This window comes from Musca domestica, unplaced genomic scaffold (assembly GCF_030504385.1).
Source record: "Musca domestica strain aabys unplaced genomic scaffold, Musca_domestica.polishedcontigs.V.1.1 26, whole genome shotgun sequence".
Taxonomy (NCBI): Eukaryota; Metazoa; Arthropoda; class Insecta; order Diptera; family Muscidae; genus Musca; species Musca domestica.
Window position 1 is genome coordinate 5,309,918 of NW_026712283.1, and position 13,614 is coordinate 5,323,531.

The window sequence follows — 13,614 nt, forward strand, 5'->3', positions numbered from 1 at the left end:
GAATGTGTGTGTTCCGTATTTGTGTGGAGGATAATCTGTTCGATCATATATGAAGATGCTGCTGGATGGCTGAATGGATGGTTGGTGGTGGTGGGCGCAAAGCAGTGCCACACACATGCCGCAGCATTTACAACATCTGCAGAGTCCAGCCACAACAATGACAAGCTAGCGAAGAGCCAGCAACACAGTCCCCCTCCATCACCCAACGACAACATTCGGGCCAAATAAACAAACCATTTTGTAGCCATCGTTGTTGTGGTTGTTGTAGTTGTTGTTGCCGCTGTTGAACAACATTTAATAGTCCCAGGCGCTGGAGTTGGAGTACATGGAGTTTATTTAACATTGACACTGATGATCAAGAGCGGTCTCGCTTGTAGTTGGGTGCCTCTTTTTTATACCCTCCACCATAGTATGGAGGGTATATTAGGTTTATCATTCCGTTTGTAACACCTCGAAACGTACATTTTAGATCCCATACAATTCTATGTCGATTTAGCTTCCGAACTAAATGAAGTAGGTTGATAAAATTTTACTCAAATGTATATTATGTCTGCAGGACTTTTGGTATTGGTATACGTTTTGGTATAGCCCTACCTATTTTCTGTATTTTGGTGATTTTAGCGACATTATTCACCGAAATTGTTTCAAATTTGGTAGTTGAAGTTCGCAATGGATACTACAGCCTATGAAAATAAATTGTCTGTGCAGATCCACGTCTTCGTATAACCCCCAAATAACTCTACCTTCCGATTTTCGGTATTTTGATGATTTTAGCGACATTATTCACCGGAATTATTTTAAATTTGGTATTTGAAGTTCGTAAAGGATATTACAACCTAAGACAGAAAATTGTTGGTGCAGGCCCACGTCTTCGTATAGCCCCCATATAACGGTACCACCCGATATTCGGTATTTTAATGATTTTAGCGACACTATTCACCGGAATGGTTTCAAATTCGGTATTTGAAGTTCGTAATGGATACTGCAGCCTAAGACAGAAAATTGTCGATGCAGATGCACGCCTTCGTATATTTTTTGATGATATATTCGGAATGTTTAAAGTTTTTAACGGATTTTATTATTTCTTTTTTAAATTGCCAAATTCGTTCCAAATGGTGGAGGGTATTCAAAGTTCGGCGCGGCCGAATTTACAGTTTTTCTACTTGTTCTGCATTTTTTTTTCGTTGCCGGGTCTCATTCGCATTGTGTGAGTCTTGGAGTTGGTCTGTGATGCTGTAGTTGTTGTTGGTTTTTTTGTGATGTGTAATTCTACTGTGATTCGCTGCCGTTGTTTTGTTCTCAGGCATGTTGGCTTTTTGTTGGCTTTGTTGTCGTTTTCGGTCGACAACTATTAAACAACAATGATATTGTTGTTGCGGCAATTCTCCTTGTTGCAGATGACGCTAGTGGATGGCTGCAGCATCACCACCACCACCAACAACATCAGCATCTGGCAGTTTAGCTGCACCGACTGACACTATTACCAAACAAACAATTCCATTGTGACCACAATGAGGCAAATCGCCAACCAGCCAGCCAACTACACGCATTATTTTCTTAACTGCTGCACATGTTTCGGTTCTGCAGATATTTAAGTTCCATTCTGGCGTTTTTAATTTCTGTTTTATTTTGTCTTTTTCGTTAATGTTTCGTTTTGTTTTCACTCACCCAAAGCTGTGTGGCATTTTTTTGTGTGTTGGAAGAAATAAAGAAAAAAATCCGATGGAGTATCATCACCCAAACGACATGCCATAGAAATGATGAAGGACAGGGGTTCAATTAATTGAAATTCAACATGAGTTGATGCTTGGGCCTCAAGATCGACCAAAAACTTGTGCTAAAGTATTAAATCGAAAGGTTGAGGGACTTAAACACCAAATCGGACGATTTGCATATATATAGGAGCTATTCCTATATCTGAACCGATTTTCAGCAATTTCAATATATATGCTTCTAGACTGAATTCTGTAGGATGTACCAAAATTTAGGACTCTTTGGCTGATATTGGCCATTTGGTGCACAATTAACCTGAAATCTGTTGAAGATATATATGGGAGTTATATTCAAATCTGAACCGATCTTGATGAAATTTGGCAGTTGTATTTCTGGGCCTATCTGCATATTACGAATGTGGGGGACTTAAACACCAAATTTGATTAAATATATTTATGGGAGCTATAGCTATATTTCAACCGATTGTCACTTAATTTAATGTACTTGCGGTTCGATGTGCCAAAATTCAGGTCATTTGGACTAATATTGGCTATTTGGTGCACAATTAACCCGAAATCGGTTGAGGATATATATGGGAGCTATATCCAAATTTACAAAATATGATACACTTATTTCAGAGCTGTATAAAGTTAATTTTCGTGGAATGCATATTACGCTTGTGAGGGACTTTAAACCCCAAATTACATAAAACACATATATGGGAGCTATATCTGCAGGGTGAGATAAAAAAAAAACTGCAACAAAGTCCAACGCCATAATTTTTACATTTTTTTAAAATTTCATTGAATGAAAGCAAAAATATCGGAAATAGCATCAAATTTTAGAATAAGTTTAGATTAGTTCGAATTGGTCACTTTTGGCACGAATTATGGCCTTTAAACGGCCAATGAAACAGTCACCCGCTGCCCGAATGTTGCTCTGCGGTATTTTGCCCATTTCCTGAAGCACCTGCTTGAGGTGATCGACACTATGGTATTTTTTAGTGTCATCCTTGCATTCCAAAATACTCCAGACACAATAGTCCAACGGATTGGTATCTGGAGATTTTGGTGGCCATTGTGCGATAGAAATGAAGCGAGAAACCTCATTTTGTAACCATTCTTGGGTGGCGCATGCTAAGTGCGATGGTGCTGAGTCCCGTTGGAATGTCCGAGGTCTGCGGCCAAGATATTTGCGTGCCCAAAGCTTTAATACACCCTCCACAATGCTTTCGCGAAAATATTCGGCATTAATTCTGACCACGGTCGATTAATACGAGCGGAGAGTGACCATCGGCTGTTATGGCGGCCCACACCATCACCATGGCCGTGGCCATGGCGCGTGAGTTCTGGTGGCCGGCCACCCAAAAGTGCACATTTTCAGCTGACCTCTTTGGCGGAGAAAACCAAATTAGGCAGTTCACCACTTTCGGCCAAGCGAAGCAACTTGGTATTTTAATAATTTTGGCGACATTATTCACCGGAATTGTTTCAAATTTGGTATTTGAAGTTCGTAATGGTTACTGAAGCCAATGACAGAAAATTGTTTGTGCAGGTCCACGTCTTCGTATAGCCCCCATAACGTTACCCCTCAAAAATCGGTATTTTGAAGATTTTAGCGACACTATTCACCAGAATTGTTTCAAAATTTGGTATTTGAAGTTCGTAATGGTTACTAAATCCTATGACAGAAAATTGTCTGTGCAGGTCCACGTCTTTGTATAGCCCCCATATAAAGGCACTTCCCAAATATTCGGTACTTAAATGTTTTTAGCTACATTTAGCTCTTTAGAGTCTATTTTCTTTCTGTTGCGGTGTAAGTTCTTGCACTTTTCGGAATTTCAATGGCTTTACCCTGAGCTCATTTTTCAATATATGCCGAATCGAATATTGCGATATGTTCTCACGAGCTCACGAGCCATTTTTCGGCCACTGCGACGCGGGTTTCGATCAAATCGCTTCTTTACTTTTCGAACCATTTCTGCTGATGTTGCTGTTTTCTTCCGTCCACTTCCTTGACGTCGGGCTACGCTACCAGTATTACGGTAACGAGCGATGGTACGAAACACAACAGTTCTATTCGCATTTAAATGCTGGAGTGCTCTAACGATAGCCACTGGTGGTTTTCCAGCCAAATATAGAGAAATCACACTATCACGCTTGAATTTCATCACGAATAACTTTTTTTCTGGAAAATTCTCACCAAAATGCTTTCGTACGCTTGTAAAAAATATAATGAGCTGTCACTGGAATAATTTTAACAGCTGTCGGACGAGTGGATTAGAAATGATAGCAGTCTGAAGTTGGTTGCATTTTTTTTTATTTCAGCCTATATTAGCACATACGAAGTCTAGGCGAAATCGAATACTCTCTTCGAGAGTTATCGTGCTCACCAGCCAGACAGACAGATGTCCTGAGATTGATTTCGTAAAAAGAGACCTTGCTGCATCGAGTGATGTATTCCCTTTTGTTTCGAAATGTCATTTCTATCAAAAATCCACGGTTCAGAAGCTCTGCAGAAAAATGTAAGGCTAGATGTCTTTCGATTAAATAAAAAAATCTGAAAATACTAAATTAATATATTTTTTACAAAATTGGCGCGCGAAATTAAAGTTCTCTAATTTTCTTAACTTCCGAAAATATTCTAAATAAAATTACAAGATTTTATTCCAAACGTTTCAAAGAATGTTATCAAATTCCAAGATTGGGGACCCGATCTCCTGTGGATTTCTTTTAAAAATTAACAAATCGATATTTATATGAATCCTCGATGAAAGGTCCTCAACATTCTTTCGAGATATAATTTTTAGACTTCGCAAGCTCTGAATAGTCTAATTCTATAAATAAATTTCAATAAATAATTTTAAGAAACTGAATTTAAAATTCTAAAAAATCTTCAAAAATATCATAAAGACTTGCAACTAAAGCACTGAAAATCCTGCATATACTTCGAAGAAAAAAAATTAAATTAACTGCTGGATCGCTGAAAATATTCGAAAATATTTAGTTAGCATACTCTACGCATTGGCCAATAATCTTTATGAGAGCAGTTAAAGCTCTCAAAATCCTGACAAAAAAATATTTGAAATAAAATATTGATGATGGAATTTTTGAAAATATCCCAAAAGATTATTTTAAGAAACCACAAAAAAACCTCTGAATATTCTCCACAGTATATTAGGAATTCACCTGTTTCAAACCACCCAAAGATCCTCTGAATACCATTGAAAAAGTAATTGAATGGATCCAATTCTGGAGCACCTGAAAATTTAAGAAACCACGAAAAGAGCTTTTATAATTATCCACAAGAAAATAGGTATCCAATTATTAGAGACTGCCCAAAAAGACGACTTCTAAAGCTCTGAAACTATTCTAAAAAGCTTTCAAAGTTATTTTAGAAATATCAACAAATCTATGAACCTCTGAAAAAATATTTTTAAAACCTCACGACTAATACTTTAAATAATTGTAGAAATTCCTGATGTATCTCAAGAAAATTAATACTTTCCTAAGTAGAAAATCCTAAAAATATCTTTACAAAACCACTGTGCATTTTTTGTCGTTTACGGCATTTTGTTGTTTTTGTCGCGTTTTATTCAACAATTTTAATGTTTTTCGGCTTGATTGTTTGTTTTTTTTTTTTTTTTTTTTTGTTGGCCTCTGTTGCTGTGATGCTGCCTTGCCGTTGATGTTGAAGTTGTTAGTTAAATGTTGCAATGTAAATTCGTAAAACAATAAAGAAATAAATTACTTTCAATTCCAGATTTTGAAACGACGAAAAAAGAACAACAACGTCTATGGAATGAAACGATACCCCAACAATAATGGTTCAGCTTCAGGTTTATCATTCTCAACGTCAATGGGGTGGCACAAAATCAAATATTAAAATTCGAGCGATGGATGCGATGTCCTGCAACAGGTAAATAAGTTTTAATTTTTCGAAATATTATTTTTATTTTTTTATTTATTTATTTACTTATTTTTTTGTAAATTTTTTCTCAAATTTGTTATAACTATTTTTTTAATGACTGAAATTATGATTTTAAACATATTTTTTAAAGACTATATGCGTGTTTTTTATAAAAAATTGATAAATTTTTCCAAAAACCACATGCTTGATTTTATATAAAAATTTTTTTACCAAGACTGAGCTTGCATTTTTTAAATTTTTTAATAATAGAACAGAATTAAATAAAACTAAAAATCTTTTGGAAAGTCTTCAAAATCTTACAACCGCACTTTTAAACATTTTTAAAGTTTTATTTAATTCTTTGGTTCCTCTTCTATTGGGGTTACGATCTCGTCACTTGGGTACAAAAATGTTTTTTGTCATAGAAGTTATTTTTAAAATAACTTCTGATGGGAATATCCCAGACAGAAAACAAGGGAACTGATGAGGATTGGTGGCTCTTTCCGAAACCTGGGTACTCAATGCCTTACCCCCTGGTAAACATTACCATCGTTCTCCACTAATAAACAAACATTGTTTTTATAAAAACAACCATAAAGGGGATTAAGCCTGACCATTTTGCAACAACAAAATTTTTCAATAATTTTAGGTGTGGATTTTGGGAACAATTCTATTTTAGTAAAAACTATCGAATTCACTAGAAGAAGGTTTGTACCTTGATTCCGGGAAAGTATTTTTTTCTTGGGGACGAACCTGGATATTTGACCCAAAATTCCGGTTTGAATCTGGATCTACTGAGATGATATTGGCAACATTGGTAACTTTTGAAAGCCAATGAAAATACCCATCCAACAAGAATTTTCAGAGCCGATTTTTTTATAATAACCCCAAAAGGTCGAAAAATTTCCCATTATAGGATTGAGAAGATAGGGGTTATTCAACGTTTGTTCTATTCAGCACAGTCTGTATAGTTTATCTTAATTTAATGCTGTTTTAGGTAGCGGGCCTTCGGCCGAGGTTTGAAATTTTCTCCTCTGGGTATGTCCAACGCCAGCCATCCGAATTCAAGCTTTTCCAAATTGATACTCCGGGCCTTGAGATTTTCTTCTTTAACTATGTCCAACACGGCTATGCGAACAAAAATTGTCTATATTTGATACGTTTTTATACCCTCCAACATACATAGTATGGAGGATATATTAAGTTTGTCATTCCGTTTATAACTCATCGAAATAATTATTTTAGACATAACAAAGTATACCCATTATTAATCAGCGTAAAATTCTAAGACGATTTAGCCCTTCCGTCCGTCCGTCTGTCTGTTGTAGTCACGCTATATTAAAAACGAAATAAGATAGAACACTAAAATTTTGCACACATCAGTCTTTTGTCTGCAGGCAGGTCAAAGATAAGCTATATCGGTCACCGATATCATATAGCCTCCATATAACGGTACTCTCCGATATTCGGTATCTTGATGATTTAAGCCACATTTCTCCATTGCATTATCTGAAATTCTACACAAAGAGTTCTTTGTGAGTACTTTATCCCCTGGAAAAGAATTTTTTATATACGTCCAAGACATCGTATATCAACCGATATTTGGTATTTCGATGATTTTAGTGACATTATTCACCGGAATTGTTTAAAATTTAGTATTTGAAGGTCGACCGTTATGTTTTCATTTAAGTGGTATTTTTCCAAGGATTTTTTTTTTCAAAATTTTCAAGATCCTTTAAAATGGTGGTGGTTATTAAAAGTTCGGCCCAGCCGAACTTAGCTTCTTTTTTACTTGTTTTTATGTACTGCAAAATTTTCTACTCTGGGTAAGTCCAACTGCGGCTATGCGAACTAAAGTTTTGCAAAAGTTGATACTTCCTTAGCAGCCGGACTTTGAAAATTTCTCCTCTGAGTATTTTCAACAACGGCTATGGTAACCAAAAATTTTCTAAATTTTATACTCATTTTAAGGTTTGAGGTTTTCTCCTCTGGATATGTTAAAATCAGGCTGCGCAAAGTAAAATTTCTTATACTTAAAGCATCATTACAATGTACTGGACATAATCGGCTCGTCCGAGTTGAAAGACTCATATCTCTGGATTCAAGAAATGTAATAACACACATTGCAGCATCTTGAAAAGGCTATTGTGTCAACTATAATTCTGCATGTATTTTGTGGACTTCCTAAATGGGGCCATTTTCAACTTTTTGGGGTTTTTTTTTAAAAAATCCGGGTCCAAATAATCAATAATTTTGATACAACTCCCGAACTCCCGTTTTAAATAGCCCCATCATATGACCACTTGCTGGATAGGTCTAACCCGGTTCTTTGAACCGGACTTTCCGAATACTTTCCGGAAAAAATACTTCCCTGGAATCAGATTATGAGTACCTACCTACCTAACAACAATATTTGGGGAAATATATCAAATACAGCTCAGAAATACATTTGCTAAATTTTATCGAGATCGGTTCAGATTTGGATATAGCTCCCATATATAACTTCGTCCGATTTACGTTTTATTGTGCACCAAACGTCTAATATTTGTCCAAATGGGATGGAATTTGGCACTTACGACCGAATTGAGTCTAGAAGCTAGTATGTCAAATTTGGTGATGATCGGTTCAGATATAGCTATAGCTCCCATATTTACTGTTCATCCGATTTGTTATATTTGTTACCTACAGCCGTAATATGCACTCCGTAACAACGACATTCAGAGAAAGATATCAAATACAACTCAGAAATATCTTTGCCAAATTTTATCGAGATCGGTTCCGATTTGGATATAGCTCCCATATATATTTTTATGCGATTTCAAATTAATTGTGCACCAAATGGGCAGTACAAGTCCGAATTTAAAAGATACAAATGCTTCGGCATATTTAGTCCTTTGAATTATAATCATAGCGTGTATGATTGAATTCTCCCATAAAAACTTTTAATTGTTATGCGGAGCTCTACTAAATTAGCAAAGTGGTGTAGGGTATCATAAAGTCGGGCCCGCCCGACTTTGAGACTTTCTTTACTGGTTTATAAATATTTTTACCACACACCAAACATGGATTTTAAATAAGTATTTTTTTTTTTTAATTTTTTTCTTCAAAGACTATAAGCGTTTTTTTATAAATAATATATAAATATAAATATATTTTCTAAAGACTCTCAGTGTGGATTTTTTAAAAAAAAATTTTTTTCCAAGAGTATTAACGTGTATTTTTCATAAAAAACATAAATGTGGATTTTTTAGATTTTTTTTTTAATTTTCACATCTTTAATCTTGGATTTGTATAAATATTTGTCAAAGGCAATTTTCGTGAATTTCTAATAAATTTTTTTTTAGGAGTATAAGCGTGGATTTTTGTAAAGTTTCTTCCAAAGACTATAATTCCGTTTCGTTATAGGATTTATTCCAATAAAAATGCAGCAACAACAAAAAAGTAACATGAACACGACAAAAAGCGCTGAAATCGTGGTTATGTTTAACGCTGCCACACACACACCTACACCCGCACACTCCTCAAGTGATACACTTGCTTGATAAACGTTTTTGAATTGCTCAAGTATTTCTGTTTGTTTCATTTTTTTAAGTTCTTAGCTCGCCATGTAAGTTTTGTCTGCCAAAGGGGAAAATGGCGTTTAGGAGGAAGTTGTTGTTGTTTTTTTTCTTTTTGGGAAATTCCTTGGATTTTTCTCTTTTGTTTTGGTGCATTGTTTTTGGGACCTGGACGCTGTGTGTGAATTCTTCCTTTTTTCTTTTTTTGTTGTTACTGTTTTCATTGTTGCCTGACATGAACTTTGTGCGCTTAAAATTGCAATTTTTAATGCAATTCGTGAGCGTGCCAAACAATCCATCCATCCAAAAGACCACATGACAATAGCAGGACTGTTGCGAAGGGTGGTAAGGGTATGGGGGCCTTTTAGAAATATTTTTGGAGAGACTTATTTTCAAAAACTATCAACATGAAATTTAAGGACCTGGTTGTCCTTACAATTTTTTAAGGAATATCAACATGGATTTTTTGAAAAATTTTTTTTAAGGAACAACTGAGGAATATTTTTTCAAGAATCTACAGACGAATAAACGTGGGATTTTTCAAAATATTTTTCCAAGACTAACAGAACGAGGATTTATAAAAATATTTTTCGAGGACCATCGAATCTAGGATCACTAGAAGCTAAAAAACGTGGATTTTTAAATATATTTTTCCAAGGATCACGAGAAGCTAAAACAAGTGGATTTTTAAAAATATTTTTTCAAGGATCACCAGAAGCTAAAAAACGTGGATTTTTAAATTTTTTTTTCAAAGATTATCGAAGCTAATTAACCTGTATTTTTGAATATATTTTTCCAAGGATCACCGAAGCTAAAAACCAGAAGCTAAAAAGCTTGGATTTTTAAAAATATTTTCTCAAGGATCACCAGAAGTTACAAAACGTGGATTTTTAAAAAATATTTTTTCAAAGATCACCAGAAGTTACAAAACGTGGATTTTTAAAAAATATTTTTTCAAGGATCACCAGAAGTTACAAAACATGGATTTTTAAAAATATTTTGTCAAAGATCACCAGAAGTTACAAAACGTGGATTTTTTAAATATTTGTTCAAGGATCAACAGAAGTTACAAAACGTGGATTTTTTTAAATTTTTTTCAAAGATCAACAGAAGTTACAAAACGTGGATTTTTTAAAATTTTTTCGAAGAATATCGTAGCTACAAAAGTTGGAATTTTAAAAATATTTTTTCGAAGACTGTCGAAGCTACAGAACGTTGATTTTTAAAAATATTTTTTCAAGGATCAACAGACTTGGATTTTAAAAAAATATTTTTTTCAAAGATCAACAAACGTGGATTTAAAAAAAAAAAAAACATTTTTTCAAGGATCAACAAACGTGGATTTTAAAAAACACTTTTCAAGGATCAACAAACGTGGATTTTAAAAAACATTTTTTCAAGGATCAACAAACATGGATTATCATTTTTTCAAAAGATCAACAAAGGTGGATTACCTTTTTTGAAAAGATCAACAAACGTGGATTATCATTTTTTTAAAGGATCAACAAACGTGGATTTTTTTTAAATTTTTTTCAAGGTTCAAAAAAGTGTTTTTTTTTAATTTTGTTTTCCAAGGATTAACAAACGTGAATTTTTAAAAAAAAGTTCAAAGATCAACAAACGTGGATTTTTTTAAATATATTTAAAAATATTTTTTTAATGATCAACAAAAGTGGATATTTTCAAATATTTTTTCAAGGATCAACAAACGTGGATTTTTTCAAAGATTTTTTCAAGGATCAATAAACGTGGATTTTTTTAATATATTTTGAAGGATCAACAAAAGTGGATATTTTTAAATATTTTTTCAAGGATTAATAAACGTGGATTTTTTAAATATTTTTTCAAGGATCAATAAACGTGGATTTTTTTCAAGTATTTTTTGAAGGATCAACAAAAGTGGATATTTTTAAATATTTGTTCAAGGATTAATAAACGTGGATTTTTTAAATAATTTTTTAAGGATCAATAAACGTGGATTTTTTCAAATATTTTTTCAAGGATCAAATAAAGGGGATTTTTTAAAATTTTTTTTTTGGAGATGGACGAACATTGATTTTCAAAACATTTTTTCAAGGACTTTCATGGAATATCGAAGCTACAAAACGTGGATGTTTAAAAATATTTTTTCAAAAACAATCGACGCTACAAAACGTGAATTTTTAAAAATATTTTTCAAGGACCATCGAAGCTACAAAACATGTAATTTTAAAGATATTTTTTGAAGGGGAGGGGAGAACTTGCTCCCTTTATTTGGGTTACTTTGCGATGTAAATTTCAAAACTCCGATACACGTTCCTTGTTTTTATTATCCCCTCAGCCATATGGGTAGAGAGGGTATATATCATTTGATACGTGCCTCATCGAAATAACGGTTTTAGAACCGTTTCAGGACATTTGTATTCGATCTAGCTGTCTGCCTGTCTGGCTAGTGCGCATGGTAACTCACGAAGGGAGTATCCGATTTGATCCAAAATTGTTACATCGTAATATTATTATCAAACTTAGATCGAGTTCGGAGATTGGCAATATCGGCAACAAAAGATCGAGATTTTCAAAAAACATATTTTCTGCACAGAAAGAGAAACGATAATCAGATTTTGTTCCAACTTTACAGATCCTAATATTTGCGTCAGTTTTAGGTCAGGTGTGAACATGGACAATATCGGTCGACTCCTTCTGGTACCTTCCCCACAAAGGGCCAAAACTTTAAAAAATTACTCTCTCTCATAAAATGTTATGTAAGCGTACGATTGTCTTGAAACTTCACACATCCCAATTTTTTATAATTTTAAATATTTCTCTCAGCTAGAAACTTGGGATGAATATGGATTTTATGATGAAGTTTCCAATATAGACCAAACCTGGCACGTCGCAATATTTATATCGTATTTATTTAGGTCCGATATGAAATGGACAATATTGGCCCATTTTTTCAGAACCCACTCCATAGAGAGTAAAGAGTTTGAATAATCATAATAGAAGTCGAAATATATTTAAATAATCGGACGTTGACTGAGGGTATACGTCTGTCGGCGGAACCGACTGATACTTTTAAACTTGTTTTTTTAAATTTTTTGATAGATAATTATCGAGAATTTTTAAAAATATTTGTTTCCTTATGAATGCCCTCCTCCCAAGGAGGAGATGCCGAAATCCGCTCCTCTTTTCAACAACATGCAACTTACTTCAAACTCAAACCACCATCGCCAAACAAGAACAACAATGGTCATGGTTGTTGTTCTTTTCCCTTAATGTTGTTGTTTTTGTTTTATTCTTGAAGTTAGTTGTTGTTTTTGGTTCTGGTGATTTTTGACCAGCATTACTTACAATTGGCCATGTTGATGATGATGATGGTGGCCAAAAAAAACAATAGGCACGTACATACCTACGTACGTACGTAACCATCTTCTCTCCATTTGAATAGTTCGAATTGAATGTACTGGAACCTGCACTGCACTGTTGTTGTTTTAGTTGTTTCATCCGAAAGTTATTCTTGTGACGGTTTGGCATTTGTTCTGTGTTTATTGGTTGGTTAGCTGGATGTTTTGTGTTTTTTTCGTCTGTTTTTGGCAAATAAGGACCACCCTGAGTGTGAAGCTTATAGCCGTTGGTCAGAAATGTTGTTGTTGTGGTTTTTTTTTTTTTGGTATTGAACTTACGTTTTTTATGACCACACTCAATGTAACAACAGACCAGAAATAAAGAAATGGTTATAGTGGGAAAGAATCTCATTCGTATTGCGTTTTTTTCTTCTCCTTTTATGCCCGGTTACAATGAAGTGGTAATAAGAACAGCAAATATTGTGGGAATTTTTCATGGGAGTTTGAAACTACGTTGGTAGGATGATTGATGAACTATTTATAGAAACATTTATTGTTTATATTGGAAATTATATTGTCATTAAGATGAAAGTTAAAAGAAATTAAATATGATACAAATTAAAGTTCTATTTTTATCTCAGTCATATGGAGGTCTAAACGTACCTAGTCGAAATAACAGTTTTAGGACATTTTGATTTGATCTAGCGATGCCCGTCCGTCTGTCTGGCTGGCTGATGCGCATGATTACTCTCGAAGGGAGTATCCTATTTGATCTAAATTTGGTACGTCGTAATATTATTGTCAAACTTAGATCGAATGCGGAGATGGGCACTCTTTTTGGCACCTCCACCAAAAAAGGTCGAATTTTCAAAAAATATATCTTCTGCACAGAAAGAGAAACTATAATCCGATTGTCATATATCAGTGCTAGGTCAGGTGCGAAAATGGATAATATCGGTCCACTTCATCCAGTAACTCCCCCACAAAGGGTCCTCCCCCACATTTTGAATAATTATAACTCTTATAAAATGTGATGTAAGCGTCCTACTGTCTTCAAACTACACACATCCTAATATTTTTGAATATTCATGAAGGAATGCTATTCATAAAAC

At 34.2% G+C, this 13,614-nt stretch overlaps 1 long non-coding RNA gene across 1 annotated transcript in view; it reads left to right on the plus strand.

Annotated features, from left to right (window-relative positions):
- LOC131803015 (uncharacterized) overlaps window positions 1-5,625 on the plus strand; it is a 170,871-nt gene extending 165,246 nt beyond the window's left edge. The window contains exon 3 of the long non-coding RNA XR_009342445.1: window positions 5,476-5,625. This is a non-coding gene — a long non-coding RNA (uncharacterized LOC131803015). The remainder of the gene's footprint in view (window positions 1-5,475) is intronic.
- The last annotated feature ends 7,989 nt before the right edge of the window (window positions 5,626-13,614 follow it).